General features: G+C 31.5%; 1 long non-coding RNA gene across 2 annotated transcripts; it reads left to right on the top strand.

Annotated features, from left to right (window-relative positions):
- The first annotated feature begins 2,836 nt into the window (after positions 1-2,836).
- On the top strand, positions 2,837-5,584 carry LOC139845478 (uncharacterized). 2 transcript variants are annotated; one of them, XR_011758350.1, is made up of 4 exons: positions 2,837-2,955; positions 3,477-3,575; positions 4,403-4,585; positions 5,159-5,584. It is a non-coding gene; the product is annotated as an uncharacterized lncRNA (long non-coding RNA). The 2 variants fall into 2 exon arrangements; XR_011758349.1 differs by lacking the exon at positions 2,837-2,955 and having other exon boundaries at positions 3,045-3,575; positions 5,159-5,580.
- Positions 5,585-7,742: the final 2,158 nt, after the last annotated feature.

Genomic DNA, 7,742 nt, shown 5'->3' with positions numbered 1-7,742 from the left:
TTTATTTCAGGTATCATGCTCTTTATGAGGTCAATTCTGGTTTCATCGTAATGATTGTTCTCTTTTTGGCTATTTCAAAACGTCAACTTTGTAGTTTGACTGGGTTAGACGATTGTTAATGGTTAACTTTTGGCAACACCATGTTAGTCTCAACACTTATGGTCAATGGTTTTGGTGTCATGACTCTTTAAAAGGTAATATATATATATATATATATATATATATATATATATATATATATATATATATATATATATATATATATATATATATATTTTTTTTTTTTTTTTTTTTTTTGTGAGAAAAATAAGTTCACCGAATTAAGAGTTTCTGAGGGGTTAAGTGTTTGATTGGTCATATGATTCCTTGCGGATGTGAGGGTTGTATTCTGTTCAGAAATAGCATACACCTTCAACTCAGATAAGATCCAACGCTCCCAATATTGTACATGGAATGAATGTTTCATATGGTTGACCTTGATAGTTGATAGTCTGATATCACATCTATAGTTGTTTTACTAATCCTCTTATTATATTATATTGTATTCTGAAGGATTATTGAAAGTCTAATGATATTTTGTTATATTGTACTTTGTTAATTGTTATTAGGTGGTTAGTTCTAGACATTATCCTCCAATCTCTTCAGAGCTTCTGTGAGAACCCATTCACTAGAAGTGTAAATAATTGATTGCCTGAACTTCAGGTGGTGAATGAGTCCCACCATCTTCAAGTAATTCAATCTTCTTGCTTTATTATTTTGTCAATTTTTAGGGGTGGTGTCAGTAAGTCTCAATTTAATCAAGTCGTAAACATTGAACTGGACTAGATCACCGAGGTTTTGTATAACTTCTTGATTCATTTTCAGTTCACCCCACACACTTTGATATACGATATCATCATTAAATTGTATGCAATCGGTGAAAAATGATGCCTAAAGATTCCTTTAGATGATTTAAATGGGTATTATGACCTTTTGTCATGATTGTTGAGTAGTTTCAAGGTTATTTGCCTGATATATCTTAAATAAGAAATTCATTGTTTAATTTTTTATTATTTTGTTTACCTAAATTTCACCCTATATCATATTAGGGAAAAAAAATGTGGGTCTGATATATCTAAAAACATAAGTAGCCTTAATTGGAAGTGGCAGAAGGAGTAGGTCTGTGTAAAGCTCAAAGATATATGGAATAATAGGACAGGCACTTGACGTTAACTTATTGTGTTTGTGTTTTTTGTTTTAAACAGATCATAGGGAAATCATGATGAAAACACATGGCCAAACTTGCATATTGAAGAACAGAGTTTGGGGTTGTTCCTTTACACTTATTTTGAACCCTAAAAACATATGTATACCTCTCAAACATCTGGTGTGCTTCCTCCTGTTTATCTCTGAATGACGACCAAAATACCACTTCTTGGTGCCATCAGGTATCTTCAAATGAGTATTTATTTATTTTAACCTATATTGAACTACGAACTGTTAATCCTGTTTCACAATCAGTAACACATTCAATCGAAGAACATTAAGTTTTGTCAGATCGACACATGTGAACAGTATTCATGAATCGGGTTAGATATTAAGACCTTTATTTCACTTATCGTAAGGTTTTGAATTATGTGGTTCGATAATTCACTTATTTTAAGGTTTTGATTATTTGTTGCATTATTGTAACATTATGAAATCTGAACCAGGTTCTATTTTGTTGCTATACAGGATGCTGCTACTCGAATTCTCTCATAGACAGTCACCCATGTGACTGCCGTGTATGTCAACGGATTACCTAATTATGTGTTAAATAAAGTACAATTGAAAGTTGATATAAAGATATATATATCAAGGTAATGTATTTTTTATCGGTTACAAAATTAGAACTTTTTTTAACGCACACAAGGTTAATGATGAAATGCCAATGACAAATATTGAAAGTTTTGGATCCGTTAAAATTTTAATCGGGTGAAGGTGCCCAATGAAATGCCAATGACAAATATTGGCAGATTCAACGTTTTTCAAGTGTTTGTTTCTTATTAGTCCCTTTAACTTAAATCTGGATCAGAAACTGACCAGCATGTTGTCATTGAAATAGGTAATTGTTCTCACACTGATATGTGCCTGATCTCATAAAATTTAAGGACATTTTAAAACCTAATTTGAATGAATTTCTATAAGAAATTGCAAGCTCTGCTTTTGTTGTACCTAGAACCTTGCAATTAGTCAATGTCACTGCATCTCGGTGAAATTCTAAGTCTGATTCATTTTTTTCAACAAATTAAATCAGGTATAGTTCATTATATGTTACTCTTTCCTATTGTGGGTACAATTCTACAAATCATTACAGAGAAGGAATACTTTTTATTTTCGATCTATGTTAATTATTATATTAATATATGTTTGTTTTATTGGTTTTACAGAATTGCAAATGGTTTGAGTAGCTACCGTGTATCTCCTATTGAGCTAGATGTCCACTTTTTATAGCTGAGTTTACACAAATATGACAAACTTTAGGGATGTTGTGCAATCAGGTATTTTGTCATAAGACCGACATTTTTTTCTTCCTTTTCAATCTAAGGTATAGGTATATCCGTATATAGTTAATTTGTGTGAGCTATAAGTTTGTTATTATTTGGGTACAAGTATCATATAGGTGCAGATTACACTATTTGAAGCAACAAACAATGAATCACCAAATTCTGTTATTTTTGTTTTGGTTCGTAACAGCTATCTGTTGGATGCGGCATCCGCCATTCTATTTAGGTCATTTCCCAGTTTATAATATATTTCAATTAGTTTTCATGTTATATTCCTTTTCAATTTATTCAACTAATTGTATACTTGTGTAAGCTTATATTATGGCAGTCTGACACATATCATTGACAATTACATGTACAATTAACCTTATACAAGTTGAACTTGAAAAGAAAGGCACCATCAGCCATAGACTTAAGCGGAATGGCTAAGGTGATGTACATTGTTCCAACTTACGATTAATTTGACTGTTTAAAATAGGAAGGATAACATATTACCCATCTACTATCAACACAACAAATTTTTTTGATCTCATTGGACGTCTCCAACCTCCCTCACACCATTTACTGCTCACGTTTTGGTTGATTTTCAACCACACAATTACTCTACCGTCTGCGTTTACTCACTATACCCTCCACACCTTTTGTCTCCTTTCTGATGCATCTCTTCAACCCTTTCTTTCTCCCTTTTTTTGGGCACCAATGTTAGCTTCGATTTCTTCTGTCCCTAATTTTTGATGCTGGGTTAATAGACCAATTTCACGATCTTTTTTCTTTTGCTTCTTTCCATTGACCTCTCGGAATTATAGTTTTTGATATTGTTATTTTAGGTTCACTGTTATGCTTTTTTGGTTTCTATGGCTTACCCTGGTGTCCTGATCTCGGTGTATGCTGTTTCTGTTTAGATTGTTTCATATGCTTTTGTTGCAATTATTGGGTTATTTCGGATCTCAGGTTTCACCGGTTCTTCTATTTTTATGCGCGTTTAAAGGGGAAGTGAAAGGCGAAGATCAAATACACAAGTGAAAAGAGGCTATCAGTCGGAAATAAAAGGTGATTTTGTTCATTTTCTTTATTAATTTATACCGTTCTTTTGTTGAAGCACCGTCCAATGAGATATTACTATGCATATTGAGTATGTGATATTTTAGGAATTTGTGTGTGTGTTGTTTTTTTTTAAAGTTTTTGAAGGTTCTTAATACGAATTCAAGGTCTTATCATCTAAAGTTCACCTTTTAACTACGTTCGCTTGTCAGTTTTAGAAGAAATAAAAGATGACTTGTGATTTCACAAATTATTAAATCTGAATTTCTAAACATTGATAAATTTTATTTATTAATTTATTATTTTTATTTATTTAAGTTTGATTTTTTTTGATAAATCGGATACTCTATTCGTGAATCTGAACATAAGATGTAGTTACTTGATCTAGATGGACTTGATCTTAACATGTCAAACTGCATATGGGTTGTTGTCGCTCATTTTTAGTTCATCTTGATGAGGGTCGATTGGGTTGTCTGGACCCATACACACTTTTGTTTGTTATTATAATTCATACATAAGTAATAATGCATCAACTAAGGATAAAAAATAATATAATAAGATAATTTGCTTCAGATTAGATTTGAATGAACTTCAACCCGTTTGACCCATTTAACTTGGGTCCATTTCAGCAACAAAAAAATAATGCACATTTGCTTGGTCAAGAATTGAGATAAAACACATGCGAAATTGAAAACTCATTGATATATCGGTCGAAATTTCTTCTTCTAAAAATATTCTTAGTGAGTTAAACAATTCGTCATTCATCTAAATTTAGTTTGTTTGACTTTAAAAGTTGATGATGACATCGATGTTTAATATGATTTGTGATACAGCAGGAATGTGAAACTTGAGGCATGCATGCATAAAATTTTGTTGATGCGTTGGAACGAAATGGCCAAAGATGTGGCCAGAAAGAGTGATATCACCACCGTATTGGTTAGAGAGTACTGATGTTGTTCTAAGATTCACACGGATTAGAAGACCCAATCAACTGCCGCACCTGAAATATTTGCTATAAGGTACATATCTATTTTTGTATATACTTGATTTTTATAATCTACTGTGTGAAACAACAATTTTTACACAGTTCGTTTAAGAAGTTTGGCCTATATTGACTTTGATTTAGATCCTTACTAATGTGCAAAACTGACTTTAACATTACAATTTCATGGTTACAGTTTGACCTAAAAATAGTCAATCTGCAATTTGACCAAAAAATAGTCAATTTATTCAGTTGAGTAACTGATTTCATGATGTGTTAGCCTCTCAATTTATTTTATATTGATTAAAAGTCATATAACACTTCTAACTATAACTGCATCGATTTATTATAAATCTAACAAATACTATATAAAATATAATGATTGTTACAAGTCAATGATGATTCATCCCTATAAAAGAACCATGAATTCGCGGGTCTTCAATTAGATTAAATGGTTTGGCGGTTGTCAACACATTGGGCTCGTTAAGATATCACCTGATATGGTGGGTATATAACTAACTTCCAAATTTTTGATCTATGATTGGATTTGTAATTCATCTGGAATCACTTTAAATCTTTAAAATAGATCTTTATTTACATGCACATGTAGGCCTAACATGATTGTTACAAGTCAATGATGATTCATCTCAATTTTGCTCGATGTGGATTGGTCCTACTCACGTGTAGGAGCTTGCATTTAAAAGCCAACCGGTTGACAGACAAGTTAGACGACTTGAGTCTCGACATTGATGAACTTTTAGCATGTTCATATCACTGCCCTGCTTGTGGCCCTAAACCAAATGGCGAGGTAAATAATTTATATTCAGTGTAATGTGAATAAATTGATAATCTGGGTTGGATAAAAAGAACTGATTTGTAATTTTTTTTAGGGTTCACAGTTGAAAAATATCTATCTTTCTTTCTAATTAGAGTAAGTTACTCTATAGTACTGCTGTTAAAACAACTCAATAACCAAATTGGCAAATGTGTGTTCATCAGTTTAGAACCTTTGTATTTATTTTCTTTTTCTGATGATTTAATACTTGCTTGTGTTGCTCCAGGAACCAAATGTTTCATTGTATAATCTTTCATATTTATTGTGCATTATTGTTGGTTTGTAATTGTAATTTCTATGGTTTTTGCAAATTTAGGATTGATGTTGGTTTATGTTTTACTATTTACACTTAATGGATTTGGTGTAATGTCTAAAACGCTGTGTAATCCCTAAACATCAACTTATTTGATTTGAGATACTTGTCAATTTTAACTTAGAGTTTTTTTGACAACATATAACATTTTGTTCTTTTAAATCTTTCTTCATACTTTTAAGTAGGCATATCTGATCATTATATTTCAGTACTAACATATTTACATGTGAGTTAGAGGACCTCGTGTTGTGATTTTGAAGCTTGAGATTTTGGTGAATAGGTTCATTGTGAATTTGTCCAAAAAAAAAAAGAATTTGTCCAAAAAAAAAAAGAGGGTATAAATCTGGACAGTTCAGAAGTGGCTTTAACTTGGAGTATTACTTTCAAACCTATGTATAAAAATAAAATAATACATTACTACGAATTATTGAGATATAGGTTAATTATTTGTCACAAATGGGTCAAATATAAATTTTAGCTAAAGGGGAACGATGCATGTTTGTTCTTTTTATACAAAACTAATATGGTATGAACTCAAGTTTGCAAACTGAATGGGTTGGGTTATCCCAAAAACTTATTGACGATATTTCTGACTCCCAACAACAATTATTATGTCAAACATAACTACATAAATTTATAATTTCTCTTTTTATAAAGTCTTAGCCTTATAAATATTAGCCTTATAACTACAATATTGTTTTATTGACAAAAAAATCTACACATTATAAATCATGTAGCACTGTATTCAGTTGATTTACTATAAACTTAACAAATACTTATTAACATATAATGATTCTAACAAGTCAACACATGTTCAAAACTTACTGATCATGCCTTACCATAAACATTATTTCTTTATAAACACTCACATAGCCTCGCGAATTCGTGAGTCTTCAACTTATAATATGTTTATCTTTTAAAGTTTTTTTTAAAGACATCTATGGTTTATTTTGAAATTGTAAGTACATATATTGGATACAGAAAAACTAACATGACTACTTACAGTAAATACAATAAACATAAAAAAATTATTTCTTTACAAACACTCACATAATCCCGCGAATTCGCGGGGTCCTCCACTAGTACTTATAATTGCTTACCCATTTAACTGTTGTTGACTAATTGTAATCCGTAAATAATTCTTCAACAATTTCAATTTTGAAAAACTCCATTCTGCAGATGCTACAGTGACCGGGACGGTTATCAAAATCTTGTATGTAAGTAAAACATTTAGAAAAATATTCATCTTCTTTGTAAACTCTATAATCTCAAGCGATGTCCACGGCAAATTGGGGGAAAACTGAATCAGATATATACAATCATGGTGGAGTCATGGAGATTATTTATGGCATTGTATAGAATAGATAAAAAGAAATTGATTATCTTGATTTGGGATTTGATAAGGAGACAGAGGAGTAGAGGACGTTTGGATGCCCCAATGATACGATGAATCAATTTTACTCCGTATTTAATTTTACTCCAATGATCGTAGGCTCTTTTGTTAGTTTTTGTAAAACAATTTATTATTTATATGGACTAAAATGTTAGGCTTAATGAACCTAGTATATATGAAACTGGACCAATAACATCCCGCCTTTTTCCATTTACTTTTCCGTTATACTAATATAAAGTCCGTTATATGTTTATAACATCTCCCGTTGATACGCGTTTTAAATTATCTCGTTTAGGTAATTCCCGCACCCGAACGAAAGTTGAGGGACTAAACTTGACAAGGGATCAAACCCTTGACTAGGTCAAAGGGTCAAACCCCTTTCACCCATTCATTTCCACCTCCATCTCTCTCTTTCTCTCTAGCAAGAACACACACTCAAAACCAAATTCATTCAATCATCATCTAAATTCGATCTAGGAGGCTTACAACAAAATAAATTACATATTCGTGATCCTCTCTTCATCCTCTTCGTTTTGGTACCAACTTCATCTCATTTGGGTAACTTTCTAAAATCACTAGATTTTGTGTTCTTGATGTTTTTAACTTATAAAAGTGTTAATTAGTGTCTATGGCTCAAGTCTAACATGAATATA

Source organism: Rutidosis leptorrhynchoides, chromosome 4 (genome assembly GCF_046630445.1).
Source record: "Rutidosis leptorrhynchoides isolate AG116_Rl617_1_P2 chromosome 4, CSIRO_AGI_Rlap_v1, whole genome shotgun sequence".
Taxonomy (NCBI): domain Eukaryota; kingdom Viridiplantae; phylum Streptophyta; class Magnoliopsida; order Asterales; family Asteraceae; genus Rutidosis; species Rutidosis leptorrhynchoides.
The sequence above is the reverse complement of the archived record's forward strand: the minus strand, read 5'-3'. Positions and strand labels throughout refer to the sequence as shown.